Consider the following 15,385-nt stretch of genomic DNA (forward strand, 5'->3'; position numbering starts at 1 on the left):
GGGCTGGATGGATCCTGCCCTGAAGCTGGTGTGGAGGCACAGAGCCTTCCCCGGGGCTGGAGGTGGCAGTGGGCATTAGAAGGGCTCTGCTGAGCCCTCCTGCCACCAGGACAGTCCTGCTCCAGCTCAGCCCAGCTCAGCAGCCTGTCCGAGACCCGGCCACCCCCTCCATCACCCTTCCTGCCCACTGCACCATGTCCCTTCGGCTGTGGCTGGGCAGCTGGGAGTCCTGGCTCCTCTCCATCCCCTGATGTCTGCAGCTCTTCCCGGCTGACGCCTGGGCTTACGCTGCTCCCGCGGGGCACGGCCACCACCTGCCCTCGGGGACCTGCCTGCATTTTAAAGCCATTTCCGTAGCGGAGGCTTTATAAGATTGCACAGCCTGTCCCATGCGTATATGCGTGTAAGGGTCTGAGCATCTCTGCCGAGATACAGGTGCCATTTCTGCCAGCCTGCCGCGGGCACCGCCTGAGCCCGGCAAACAGGGCCAGCAGAGGAGCGGACCCGCTGCAGGCACACGGGGCCGGGCAGCAGCAGGGCAGGGAGCGGAGCAGCCGGAGAGAGGAATTAGCGCAGGACCCATGTTAGAAGCCGTGAGCTGGAGCTGTGCAAAGGCAAAGCGTGGCTCTGATCTCGGGAGCGTTTGCTGAGTAACAGCAGGAGCTGCGGGGCTTCAAAGTAGTTTGTGAGGGGAAACGGTGGCAGCTCCGTGGCTGGAGACAGTTAAATGATGTGGGATGGGGGGAGCACCAGGAGCAGCCCTGGTTGGAGGGGAGGGATGAGACAAGCAGATGCTCCCAGACTGTTTTGTACGTGCAAGGAGCTGCGTCCTTCTCGGTACAGGGTGTGCAGGGATGGACAGGGAGGAGCAGACTGACTCTGGGCATTGAGCTCCCTCCTCTCAGCCCCTCCGGCTGGATCCACAGCTGCCCTCTCCCCGGACACACAGCAGGATCTGCAGCCACCGAGCAGAGGACTCCCGTCCTGCCTGTCCCTCTCATTTCCTTCCATCCCTCCTCCCTCACCCAGAGATCGTCTCCGTGTGTAATTCGCGCAGCTCTCCTCCTCCCTCCATCTCTCTGCTGCTCAAGGTCACCTTCCTCGCCTGGGCTGGATTTCCACATATTGATTGCTTGGCTCTAACAGCCAACGTCTCGGTGAGCTCCCGATCTCACGCCAGCTCAGCATCTTGCTGCTCTCTGGGAGAAGCATCTCCATATGGGCCCCCCTCCTCCTCCATCCTGCCCTCCCCCTCCATGCTCTCCTCCCGGCCCCGGACACGCATCATGAACCGGCACCAAAACAGGGACAGGAAAGTCTCGGAAGCAGCCTTTTCCCTCCTCTGCCTCTCTGTCTCCTGGGGAGCATGACCCGAGCATGATCCTTCCCTGGGGTTGATTTAGGAGGAGCTGGGGCAGCGTGTGACATCCTTGCAGGGACTCAGCATGCTGATACGCTTGTCCATGAGCTGCCTCCATCCTCTTCTGCTCAGGCTTCCTCCCGCAGGTCCTCGTCCCCCGGTGGATAAGGAACTCCTCTCCCATCACCGTGCCCATCCCTCTTCCTGCTCCCCCCTCTTCACCCAGATTTCTTCTCTGCTGTCCTCCCACCAGCATGACCAGGAGCTCCCTGTGTCACGCTGGGCCGTGTCCCCAGGCTGCCACCTGGGGACAGAGCCATCCTTTTCTGTCCTTTTGCAGCTTCTCAGCCAGGGCAGCACAAGCAGCTCACTGCAGGGCTAGGGGGACTGGGTCAGCCGTGGCTGGGGTTGGGCACCTGGAAAAGGAATCAGAGCAGCAGGAGGAGGAGGATGGAGGCTCAGCCCTCCTAGGAGGCAGGCAAGCTGGGAAGAGGCCACAGAGATAACACAGGGCTCCCTGTCCAGGATGGTGGCCGTGTCTGTTCAAGCCCTGTCCCCCACCCGTGCCCAGGGCAGACAACCACTGGATTTATTGGCCAAGTGCAAAATCAATGACAGGATGGGGAAAGGCCACTGAACTGTGGATGCTGACAAGCTCCTCGCCTCCTCCGGACCAGAAATCACCCTTAAACACTGCTGGGGAGGAAGTGCTGTGGGCCATCTTGCTCGGCGAGTGAGGCACGGATGATAACAGCTTTATTTATAGCACTTAACTGGCTGTTGGCTCAAGGCACCCATTTGTGCTTAGCGTGCCATCGTTTAGGGCGGCTGTTTGTGCAGCTCACGGCCGGAGCGCTCGCGCAGCGCCCCCAAAGCCCTCAGTGAGCTCCCACCGCCCGGCACCGGGGCAGGACTTCGCCCAGGTTTGATGTGTCCCACTCCCTGTCCCCAACCCCGGCAGCTGGCGGGGACCTGGCTCCCCCGGACCGACCAGAAACTCATTTTCCTGCCTACATTTATACAGCAGCTTGTCTGGAGAAATCCCGATTGGTGCCTCAGGGTCCAAGAGGTTATGCATCCCTAACTCTAATGAAGTAATTAATAGCAGCCACCCGAGGAGAGCTGTGTTGCGGCTCAGTTTCCAGATCTGTCCTTCTTTTTTTGTTGTTTGTTTTTTTTTTTTTCTTTAAGGATCCCAGTGCTGGGATTCATTAGATGGGAGCTGCGAGGGCTCTGGAGATGAAAGCGCTGTTCATGAATTATCACCAGGGTGTAGACAGCTGCCCAGCCCCCCTCAGGGAAACTCAACAATGGAAATGGGGGGGGGGGGGAGCGGGGGGCAAAAAAAACCCCAAACCTGCCTGGGCTTTTCATCTCCCCATTTTCCACTTCACCACTGGAAAAAGGAGGAGGAAACACACAGCAAAAAGAAGAGAAAGAAGAAGACACATTCTTTCCCTCTTCTCATCCCCTTCCCCCCAAATTGTGAATGTTTACCATAAAAATAATCCTATGGAAAATCAGCCCACTTCCTGCAGCCCACTGCAGGTCTCCTAAGGGCTGGGGGTGCCCGCGGCACCCCGGGGCTTTCCCAGCTCTCCTCCTCCTCCCCGCTCCAGAGCCCGCAGGATTCCTCCCCATGAGCTGCTCCAGGATGGGAGATGCGACCAAAACACAGCTATTATTAGCAACATTGCGTTAGGTCTTGTCAACAGGAGCCCTGACGCCTGGGAAAGGCTCTGCGACGGGAGGCACGTGTCCTCCAGGAGAGGGGGGGCACCACCACCACCCCCCCCAGCTTAACCCAATTCCTGCGGAGTGAAGAGGTCAGTGGGGCCTGGTTTTAGGTGGGGGGGCTGCAGGGATGCTGGGGGTGATGGAGATGGAGATGAGGCAGGGGAAGCCTCTGCTGGAAGCAGCTCTCCCAGGGAGATGTGGTCGGTCTGGAGGATGCTCGAGCCCATGGCACGTGAGCCGATGTCCCTGTTGCAGCCAGGACTGACAGTGTCACCTCCTTGGCGGGGGTGAAAGGCGCTTGGTGGGTCCCCAAAATGGGGGCATTTCCACCCCGATGCTGGTCCCAGCCTAGGGGTAATTGGATCTCCCCCCCGATCAGCCCTGGCCTGTTGCTGCAGAGGGAAGAGTTTCTCCAGCATCATTTCCAAGGTGACTCTATTCCTGCACCGTCTCCCATCACCGGCGGAGCACGCCAAGCTGTCTGACTGGGGAGAAATGATGAAATGGAGAAAAAATGCCAATAAGTATGGCTCTTCCGTGCCTCCAGCCAGGCTCTTCCAGGGCTGCCGGGACAAGGACCAGTGTCCTGCTGGGCATGCGGGTCTGGGGGTTCATTCCCCGGCTTGGGGCTTCCCCACTCCTGGCTTTAGATGTTTGGTTTGGTTGTTTTTTTTAGTTGACCTGAAGCCAAGCTCTTTCAAGCATGAATTGAGTGGCCACATGTTGGTTTAGGGGTGATGCACCCTAAAGGAAGAGCTCGGCGTGGCAGCAGCCGGCGTGTTGGTGTGCCGCGGACCCCGAGCGGGAGGAGGAGAGCCGAGCTTGGCATGCCTGATTGATCGCCGTCTTTTAAAATAACCAGCCGGAGCCTGGATCTTCCGTTTCTGTAGGATGTGGAAAACCTGGAGAGGGGGAAGAGAGAAACAGCTTTGAGAGAGAGCAAGTGCAAGTATTGCTAATTTATGATCAGAGAAATATATGTTTGAGTTTGAAGATTACAGGGAAAGGACCTGGTGTTCAGCCGATGATAAATCTGTTTTATCGGGGGGTTGTGAAAAGGCTTCCCCACAGGGAAAATTGCGGGAACGCGGAGCGTAATTACCCCAGATTCCAATTTGAGTAATTATTTCTACCTACCTGTCACTCCCCTGGTGCTTTCAGCTGGATGGAGAGGTTTTGCTTTCCCTCACCTCTCCGCTTAAGAGCCAAAGCCATTGTGCGGCACCGCCGGGCTCTCCGAAGAGCCGGGCCAGCCCTGCGTGGGGGGAGGCACTTGCCTGCGAGGCTTTGGGGCTCGCTGCCAGCCCAGCCCGGCCCAGGAGCTGCCTTTTTTCCATGGCTGTTGGGTGGGGGCTTTCTGCCACGTTTGCGCCCAGGGAAGGAAGGAGGTGGTAGACCAGGGTGGCGGGGGGGTGGGATTTGGGTGGCCACTTCCCAGCATGTCCTTGCCCTCGCAGAGAGGACAGCACTTTCCTGGGGACCAGGGACCCACGGGGAGAGCCGCCGCATGAAGGCAGGACATTGACTTTTTCCCCTCTGTCCATCCCTAGGATGGGTGACACGTGGATGGAGGTTGGAGGGATGCTGGCTGCTGGGACGTCCAGCCCAGCGCCCGCTGTCCCCGTCCCCCCCGGGCTCCGTGCCGTGGCGGTGAGGTAATCGAGGGTTTTACTGCAGTGGGCCGTGGATAGCTTCTCTAAGCATCGTCTCCTAATGCTTCCCCAAAGAGCCAGGCAGGCTACCGGGCGCATTAGGAATCGACGCACATCGCAAATGGATTGCCTGCGCTCTCTCCTCCACCTCTCCGTGCTCCCCGGCTGTCTCCGTGCTTGCCCCCTCCCCAGCATGGCCAGGGATGCTCCGTGCCACGTCTGCCCTCCCAGTGTCACTCAAGTGATGGGGGCGGTGGGGGACACACCAAGGATGCTTCCCCCCAGTTCTGGGCTGCAGCAGGCAGCTCCGTCCCCACCCCGGTCCCACCAGGATGGACCATCAGCTCCGGGTGGAGCAGCTGGGCTGCACCCCCTCGCCTTCCCCCCGGGGACTCGCGGCAGACAGGTGCTGCGGTTGGAGCGGGTGACAAGCGTCTGCACGGGCCAGCCAAGCGGAGAGGAAAAAAAATGACCCCGGCGAGAGCAGGGATGAGTTCTGCATCTCAAGTGGCTCCCCGGGAGATGCCAGATGGTCCCTCCTGCGAAGACCAGGGACCTGTCGCCTCCCGGAGCCTCTGTCTGCAGAGAGGGAAGTAACGGCGGCGATGGCACAGTGAGTTCAACTGCAGAAGGCAGAAGCGTTTGGAAAAGCGATTGCTTTGCCCGCAGTGGTGTGGAGCAGCCCTGGGGGGAGCAGCCTGGGGGTGGGCTTTTCTCTCATGGCAGTTTCCTCCAGCTCCAGCAACAGATTATTCTGATGTACCCCCTCGCTAGTGAAAGGAGAATTGGATCCTAAAAGGGCTCTGAAATGAGCTAGTCACGCACCCAGACCTCTCACCCCAGCTCGCAGCCCTCGTGTCAAGGAGGGGATGAGATCCCCGCAGGTGAGGGAAACTGAGGCACAGAGTGAAAGGGGCATCAGTCCCTCGCACGCTTCTGTGGCCTCAGTTTTCCCCTACCAGGAAATCGCCCACAATGAGCCGTGGCTCAGCACAGGGACGGAGAGCCCTGCACGGGGGTTTGGGGATGCCGCAGTCCTCCATGGGAGGGGGGCGCTGGGGGCTGGGGAGCAGCGGTGGGCGTGACGCAGGTCAGGGTCCCACTCAGTGTCTTAAATGCTCTTCTGTCTGCTCAACCACAAATTATTCCATTTCCCTGCAAACCTCCTGTCTGGATGCAGACCGCCTTGCGCCTACTGCCGAGACAGAGGACGTGTGTGCTGGTGGCTGGGGACAGAGGGACGCCACGGATGGACGGACAGGGCTGCAGCGGGGCGTCTCTTAGGTAAGCGGGCAGAGAAGGAGAAGCGGAGGGAGCTGGGCTCTGGCAGGTCATTAGGTGGCTTTGCCAAGAGGCTAATTAAGCTGGGAAGATCCCTGGAGCAGCAAAACTGGGTTTGCCATTCCCGGGCCGGCTGCTCCGCGCGCCACTGCCGGCACCGTGCGTGGTGATGCCCGGACCTGGCGGGCGCTCACGTGGCTCCGCTGATAAAACTTGCATGAGGACATGCGCAAAAATCAATGGCTGTGCTTATGAATTAATGATCGCTGAGCGGATCGATGCCGCCTGCCCCGTGCGTGCTGTATTGCTAATGAACACCAGCAGTGGGAGCGCGGGAAGGGCCAGCGACTTACTGCTGCAGCGCCTTCTGCATCTCCATCTAGTCGCGTTTTAAGTATATTTATTTTGCATTTGCTCCCAGAGCTACTTTAAGCAGAGAGCAGGTGATTTCCCTGAAAGGGACGCGGCGCGTGCATGCTGCGGGGAGGGGGCTGCTGCTTTTTGAAGGGGGGGGGACGACATTGGAAAGGGCCGATGGCTCTCGGCTCCGTGCTGGAAGGGGTTGAATCAGAGGCAGGCTCTATAAATACGTCTGTGGGTAATTTCTAATCAAACACCACAGCTCTCAGTGCTGGCGTGTGTCACTCCCGTGGCATTATCTCTGCAATTAGAGCTTTTTCTCACAATTGCATAAGAACCTCTCGGTGACTCACCGGGTTTGGGGGGAGAGAGGCGAGCGGGGGCTCGGAGGCGGCCGGCTGTGCCTGCGCGCGTGTGAGGTGTGAAAATCATCCGCTCAGGTGCTCTGTGATTTGCAACTTGTTCCCGAGCAAACCTCGCTCCCAGCCGCTCGCAACTCCGCTGCGCTCCCCGATGCGCACCCGGGGTCGGGGGCCGTCGGCTGTCCCCCTGCCAGCGAGCTCCCCATCCACCCAGCATCGCCTTCTGCCGGGGCTTTATTTTTGTCCTTGTCATGGTGGCTCTGCTTGTGCGTTGATGACCCTTTGGCGCCAATAATAGCATGTTTCGGATCCCTGATTAAAACCGCTGCGGTGTCAGAATCAATAAACATTGGCGGCTGAGACCATAATAAGTATAATAATCCCCATTAGGGTAACAAATGCAGGGCTGCTAATATGGTAATGCCATGAATCTGCTTCGATCAGCTGGAGCCGCAGCATCCTCCCTGCGAGGGGCAGGGACCATGCCTGTCTCGCTATTTGCCACCCCCAGCATCGGCAGGGCCCCCGCTTCTGGCTGCCGTAGCGCCGTGCGTGCCCCAGCTTGGAAACTTGGCTGTGCGACACGAATTATTGGGTCTTTGGAAATGCGTGTGATCGGTGTCCCCAGCGTGGGAGAGGGGCCAGGGCTCGGTGCATCCGGGGGAATTGCTTATCCTGCCCCAAATCTTAAAGAAAATGTAAAGACTGAGATTATCGAGCGGGGAAATTCCTGCTCTGAGCCATCTTGCCGATTTGTCTAACAGAGATCGAGTGTGGCGAGGGCCGGGAGGGAGGGGAATGCCAGTGGCGTGAAAGTAGCTGCCTAGGAAAAAAATAAAAATCAATCTGTAATTGTGGCCCCATCGATCCGTGGCTCTGCCGCTGCGGCTCTCCGCTGTGCTTTGATCAGCTTTCACAGTCGCAGATGAGAGAGTCCCGGTAGCTGGGGGTATTAAATGATGCCAACTGCTCTTCAGGTGAAAACTATAGATTTTTTCCTCAAATAAACCCAAAATAGAGTAGCAAGTGTTGGGGTGGGGGACTGGAGCAGCCACAGGGCTGGGCACGCTCTTCGTAGGAGGGATGCCATTGCCTCCCTGCTGGGACTTGCCCGAGAAGTGGGAGCGATGCTCCCTGCCCATGGCCACTGTTTTATCCCCTCCGGCTGCAAAAAACACCTGTGGCACCCAAAAAGCTGCCGGCGAAGCTCTGCTGCAAGTCCGTGGCCACAGAAATGCCTCCAGCAGTGGGGCATGGAGTGATGGGGCTGTGCATGTTTTGGGGGCAATACCTAAGCACGTGCAGTGGGAACGAAACCAGTCCCAGGCAAGAACCAGTTGGTAATTTTTAGACGAATTGGTTTTGCTTGAAAAATAGAGGTTTGTTGAAACCCGTCATGTTTATAGAAAAACATTGGTTTCAACAGATTTCTGTTTCAACATGTTTTTTAGAAGAAAAAGGAAAGCTTTCCAAATTGTCAAAAGACCCCAGTTGAACACTTTCTCAGCAGAGCATAATCCATTTCTCAGCTCCAAATTACTTTTCATTTTGCAATGTAAGTAAATGTATTGCAAAATCCCCTTTTGAAAGGGGGCTGAAATCCTCCTGAAACGGTTGGGGAGGACCTCGGCAACAGACTGGGATTAACTCGTTCAAGCCTGGGGTCTGGATTTTCAAACAATGGCCTTTCTCCTCTCTTTTCGATGATGGTTTTTCCTCCCGCTGCAGGATGGTTAATACCAGCAATTCCTTCCTGGTGTGGAAATTGCTTCATCTACAGGCACCAAATGTTAAGGGCTGGCAGGGGACCCTACATGAGGGCAGAATTACTCATTTTTGTGCTATTTTTCTCTGATTTACCCTACTTCTGCAGCGTTCTTACTGCCCTCGGCCAGGGAGAGGATGCTGGTGGATGGTCTGGTCCACTGCAGGCATTTCTCCCGTACCAACGGGTGATGCCTTGTGGCCAGACCGCTGGAAAATCTTGTTGTCACGCTGATCCTGCAATAACTCCCTTTAATGGGGCACGGGATGACATCTCTGATAGGGACCACTTCCATACACACGGGTCTGCATCTTATCCAAGCCGTTGCAACTGCAGGTTGGAAATGGTTCTGGTTCCAGACCCAAAGACCTCTTCCAAAGAGTTTTGCCCAGGGGGTTGATTGAGTCACCATCCCTGGAGGTATTTAAAAGATGTGTAGATGTGGTACGTAGGGACATGGGTAGTGGTGGACTTGGCAGTGTTAGGTTTGTGGTTGGACTCAAAGATCCTAAAGTTCTTTTCCAACCTAAATGGTTCTATGATTCTAAAGCAGCCCCCTCCTCCCCCGCACAAGCTTTTCCAGGCACAAGAGGAGTTTAGGTTTGGGAAGATGGGGCGGAGATGGGTCTGGGAACCTGCAAACAGTGTCAGGTTCCTGCTGGCAATTGTGGTTTGTTTTTTTTTTTTTTTCCTCAAAAAAAAAGGGGAATCAAAGCCAGCAGCCAGGCTCAGGGGTCTTTGGGCCGGGTCCTGGAGTGGCGCAGGGATTTATAGCAAAGCCCAGGGGCACGGGGAAGGGGGCATCACCTCCTTGCTGAGCCTGGTGGCGCTCAGAGCCTGCAAGGGCGTGTGGACAGGGCTGGGTCCTTTATAACTGACCTAGGGTTGGGTTTTGGTGCCCACATGGACTTTAGCGGCTTTGGTTCTGATGCCTCCCTTGCAAACGAATAGAAACCCGCAATTATAACGAGCCCATAAATACATCCGTTAGAGAGGTTGGGATGGGTTGGGATATCCAGTCCCCAGCCAGGGAAGGTTTGAGGAGGGTGGAGGGATGCAGGGAAGAGCCAGGAGCTATTTCAGTTCCCTGTGCCACCCCCTTCCCTCCTGCCGCTCCAACTCGAGTGCTAACAAATGCTTTACGGGGAGCTGTGCCAGCGATGCGCGGCGCGCGCAGCACGAGAGCAGATCGTCGCCCTGCCCCGCGCAGGGAAATCCCTTTGATGCTAAAGTGGCTGCAGGGGGAAGGAAGAGGAGTGGGCACAAACGCATCCTGCTCGTAGCGACGGGCTGGTTCATTGAGCAGAGCCCTGGCAGGCTCCGCCACGTCCTTCTGCTGCTTTTCAGCGATAGCTGTCGGATTTGATAATTGCAGCCGGCTGGCTTTCTGCCTCCTCGCTGGAAAAGCGCCGTCGTGCTCCGCGCCGCCGTGCACCCACAGCAAGACGGGTCTCCTACAGCGGGGGGAGGAGGGTTGAGACATCCCTACCCACAGGGGACGTGGAGGGGAGGCTGATGTTGGAGGGTAACCCTTGGGACGGGGCAAAGATGCTCAGCGCTTGGGATGCAGCCGGGAGAAGGGGCAGAGTGTATAATGGACAAACCCCGGGGTTTTGCAGGCGTGGTGTTGTGCTCCCTGTTTTCCCCTTCCTCCTGCCTTCGCAGAGCGAGGGGCAGCGCTGGCAGCCCGACAAGGCTCAGGTGGCCTCTGGTAGCTGCCGGGGTATTTTCCAGCAGCGGGGAGGGTCTGAGCAGTGATGCTGAGGCCGTTCAGTGTTGTCATCCATGACGCAGACATGTCACCATCCCCTGGGGTCCCCGTATAAGAGCTTGTGCCAGCTCCTGCCGTCGCGACAGTCTCTGGCTCCACAAGTGCAGGCACCTGGGGCAGGAGCATCTGTGCCCGCAGCGGGAAGCTGGCCACGAAGCCCGGCTGTCCTGGGAAGGGCTGCGGTCGCGTCCCGGGGATGGAAATCCCTGCCTGGCCCCAAAGGGCTCAGGGCGGGTAGGGGAGGATGTGCTGGTTCTGCCTTCCCCCTTAGACACCCCTCTGTCAGTGTGCAGTTGGATGCTGAACGCGCGGAAATTTGGTCCTGATGCAAAGCTGGCCTCTGCCCGGGTTTCGCCGGGGCTGCCTGCAGCCCTGGCATGGAGGCAAGGGACGAATCTGGGGCAGCAGAAAGACCAGGGCCTGTCGCCTTTCCCAAACCATCCTGGGAAATCCGGGGGAAGAAACATTAAGGCGGGGTGAAAACCCTGGACCGCAGGTCTCGGCAGATGGAGCGTCTGTGCCAGCTCCCACCCAGCCCACGCTGTGACCCGGGGCAAATCCCATCACCTTCCCTGCCCTGAGCCCTCCCGTCGCCCTCGCACACGAGTGTGTCCGTGCATCAGCAAACACCCGGGGACACCCGCAACAGCCCTCTGGCATTTTTGCGTGGGACCCGCTCTCCGGGCACTGACTCGGGCTCCCGCCTGGCAGAGCATCCCTGGTACCAGCCCCAGCCGCCAGCAGGGTTTTGCTGGGGAGGGCAACGCTTCTGCCACGGCTGGTGCGATGCTGCTCCCCTCTGCGGCGGCTCCATCCCTCTCTCCCAGGCTCTTCTTTCTCCCATGTACCCCCCAAACCCCACCGAGCTGAATCCCCACCACATCTCGGTCCTCATCATTCCTTAAGCCTGGGTCATTGCCAGGGGTTTCCCCAGGGACCTCGCTCCCGCCTTTCCCCGGCAGCTTCCCTGCGAAACCGCTTTCCTAAGAACTCTGGAATAAAAAAAGAAAGAAGAAACAGCCCCCTTGTTCTGCTGCGATGAACTGGCTCTTTTTCCAGTCACAAGGGCGAGCTGAAGCAAAACTTTCCATACTGAGCAGGAACAGAAAGAGAGAGGGAGAAGTAATGAACCCTCTTTTAAAAAAAAAAAAAAAATTAAAAAAAAAGGCAACCAGAAAAAAAAAAAAAGAAAAAACAACAAAACATAAAGGCCAGCAAAGCCCAGCACTGTCTTTCCCCCATCTCCTCCTTTTTGGAATAAGCCAGCGAGTTTGCAGAAGTGTGTTTTAAGCAGGAGCAGATGCCGACGTTCCTCGGGTCGGGAGGGGCGAGCTGAGCCCGGGAGGGATGCGGAGATAGAAAACAGATTGTAGCAAATATTTATGTTTTTAATTGCTGCGCAGGATGGCTGTGAGAGGTGCTGGGAGCCACCTCTCGTGCCTTCGGTACCTCGAAATACGGGTGTTTAAGGGGTTTTATTTCCCTGTTGGTGTGCGAGAGTTTCCTGGCTTGCTTGCTTCAGGGGCCAGAGAGCCACAAACGGGGTTTAAAAGCTGAAGGTCCCCGTGAAACCTCAGGACGCCGGGAGCTGCGGCTGTGGTAACGCTGAGCGGGAGAGACAGGTATCAGGTGCTGCCTTTTGGGCTGGGAAATGGGCTGAGCGCCGCCAGCGGGGCTGTGGTCTGAAGCTTTGCAGAGGGAGGGAGAGATTTTCGGATCCAGGGTCTTTTTTGGGGTGGATGGAAGGGGCTCAGGAGGGGCCGGGTCCCCGCAGGATGCCGGGCAGTGATCTCTGCTGCCTGGCAAGGGGTGGTCCCGGCTATCGGCAGCGCTGTTTCCCACGTCGCTGTAGGGACCCGGAGGTCCCGAGGAATCAAGGTCCGCAGGGGGTGAGGCTCTGGGTGCCCGCGGGGGAGGCAGTCCCCGTCCCGCAGCGCCGGCTCTCCACGCACCGGCAAAGCCACGAGATGGTCGCCCAGGGACGGGCTCACCGCAGCGCTCCCCGCAGCGCTGGGAAGAGCTCTCAGTTTCTCCACCCTCATTTTTTTAGGATGTACCCCTGAATTTTCTGGGTGGTTTTCAGGTGTGGATGTGCTCATTAACAGCATCGCACCCCCCCCCCCCCCCCAAAAAAAAAAAGTGCAAAGAAGTGAAATTGAGGCCACCTCACTGGTTAACTCCAAAGCAGCTCCGACAGCCCAACGCCAGCATCTGCCTGTCCCTGCTGCTGCTCTCTGGATACCTCTGAGGTCCTCAGCCTGGAGAAACACCAGCCTGGCCCCTAAAAGTTCAGTAAGTCTGGCCAAGGGAAAAGGGGTCAGAAGGCAAATTGGGCTGTACGAGTGGTGCCGGTGTCCTGGCACGCTGGGATAGCGGCCGAGAGGCTGGCAGAGCACCGGGCTGTCTGGATCTGCCTGGCTTTCGCCAGCATCAATCGGCTTTTGCGATGAACCTGTTCTTCCCAAAAATCTCGGCTATAGGTTCCTCCCATTAGCGATGCCCTCCGTCCTGCTTCTGCTAAATGATTCATCCCGAACACTCTCGTTATTGCTCCCATTAGTCACACTGACATAAATTCTTCTTTGACAAAATGCTATATGTTTCTCATCAACTCTGCTCAGCCCCGATGACTCGTGTCCTTAAAACCCAATCCAAATTATGTGACTTTTCCGCGACGACCCCTCCCAGTAATTTAAAAATGATACACCTGCTTTCACTTTTTGGCCCATGAAGGGGGAAAAGAAATAAAACAGGGTAAGAGCAGCCGTGCCTCTGCTGGCCTGTCCCTAAGGAGCTGGGTGACCCTGCCTGCGTGTTCAGCAGCGGCAGCGGGCTGGATCCCGGCTTCCCGGGGCCGAATCCTTCGGGATGGCTTCAGGAAGCAGCGCACGGCACGACGAGCTAGTCTGGCTTGAGATGCTCGTTTCCAAAAGCCTTGTCCTGGAAGAAACTGTCTCCTTTGAAGGTTCATATCTGGCTGCATCACTCCTCACCCTTTGCGAGGGACGGGTTTGGGATGCAAGCGGCAACGAGGAGGGTTCCCGCACCCCATCCCGCTCTCCTGCGGGGGAATTTGGTCTCGCTGGGCCCAGGGGAGGCTTTGCCGAGGGTACGGGAAGAATCTGGCTGGGAACGGCCTTGCACGTTAGCACCGGCTCGGCCGGAGCGGTGGGCACGCAGCCGCCCTCCTCCTGGAGCGGGTCCCAGCCCTGCAGCACGGGCAGCTCCGGGGACAACAGCGACAGCCTTAAAAGGGGTGACAAGAGCAGCAGCCCGGCTCTCGCGTGACCGGTTCGGGCTCAGGAGGAGCTCCATGCTGGGAGGAGAGGCAGGGACACTCCAACGGTGACAATTCCCCAAGAATATCCTCCTTTCACCACCTCTTACCCAGCATCAGCATCACACGCCGGCTCGGGGGCATCTCCCCGGCTCGAAGCAGGGCGACGTGACCTGTGCGGAGCGGGGACGGTGCTGCTCCGGTCGGGCTGTCCCTGGCCACCGTGGCCGTGCCATCAGTGTCAGAGCAGGGAAATGTGCTGGCTGCGGTACCAGCAGCCGCCCAAAATACTCCTGCCGGCTTTCTCAGGAAGGTTACATGTTGTTTGCGGAGACGATGTGGGAAAGATGAAAATCCCCCCTCCCGTTGCGGCGACCCTCCCCTGGGGAAGCGGCGCTCGCTGGGAGAGGACTTCTGTCGTTTCTGGAAAGCAGTGCTTTGAGCAAACTATTTATAAACTGAGTTTTCTTTAACTCCTGAAATTGAGCCATAACTTCAGACAAACAGAAAAAAAAAAAAAAAAAAAAAAAAAGAGATGCAGGCAAATAAATGCAGGCAAAAATAAATATACAGGCAGCCTAAATTTGCAAAGCAACCAGTAACTCTGGGAAGGGGCTGGGTTTGGAGGCATCTGCAACGGGACTGGTAGAGGGTCTTCTCAAAAGGCTTCCAGTGGCCTTGGGGGGCTGAGGACCGGCAGTGGCACTACCTGTGGGATGGGGCCAAAGGGATTTTGCCCAGCTTCCTGGCACCACGACGGCTCCTTGACTGAAATCCTGCTGATATTTAAGCCTCGCATCACCTCTGCCCACCGGTAATCACCGCGGTGGGAAACACCAGGCGGCGTGACCTTTCTCAGCACGTTCTGCACGGCTCCTACCCGGATTTGTGCCAGGGATTTATGGTCCCGCATCCCTCAGGTTTTTACACGCTCATTTATCAGCACGGCCTCAAATGCCAGCGGGGTCGGGCAGCGCTGCCCGGCCCATGCCGTGTGCTGCGGGGCAAAGTCCGGATGGTGCAGGCTGCCCCGTGATGCTCCCGTATCCTGTGATGTTCCTGCATCCCACGATGCTCCTGCATCCACATGGCACTGGGGACTCGTTTCAGGCTGTTGGATGGGCAGCACCTCCCTTTCCTATCAGACCACCTCTTTTATTTTAAACCTTTCTTCCAGCTCGTGCTGCCATGGGACTCACGGGCACGTGCCCACGCACGGTGTCCCCGCCTCTCCCTCCCGCCCGTCCCCGTTCCCCCACTGGCACCCCCAGCCCACCCTTAAACACATTCATCTATTTCTGCTGCGGGAGAGAGCGGCTTCGGGAAACAGGTCCATAAATCACCAGCAATGCTTGGAAATAAAAATCATTATTGTGATAAATGGGGTTTTATTTCTCTTTTAAGGAGAGGGATCATGAAAGACCAGGGCAGGGAAGAGCGGGGAATAGGAGGTGTTGCATTTTCTATTTTTGACAAGTTAAGGGGGATAAAGCTAATTGCATGAGAGCTGTTTGAAGAGAAAGGGGAAGAAATAAGTGTTTGCTGCGTATCCTTACTGGGGGTGGGGGCAACACGAGCGTGTGTGAAGGCTTCCCATATGACTGCATTATTTGGATAATGTATTGCACTGCTCAGGGTCATGGTCGTGCCTCAGAAAGGTTGTCCTGGCCATGGCGTGGTGCTTGGTGTTGTATAAACCCACAACAAATGCTGTCCTTGGCTCCAGTCTGGAGGTAACTTTCTGCTGGCCACACCAGCACACGCAGCACCCACATCCCCCAGCATCTGCCTCCCCCAGCACCCACATCCTGCAGCACCCA

This window comes from Vanellus vanellus (genome assembly GCF_965231255.1).
Source record: "Vanellus vanellus genome assembly, chromosome: 23".
NCBI lineage: Eukaryota > Metazoa > Chordata > Aves > Charadriiformes > Charadriidae > Vanellus > Vanellus vanellus.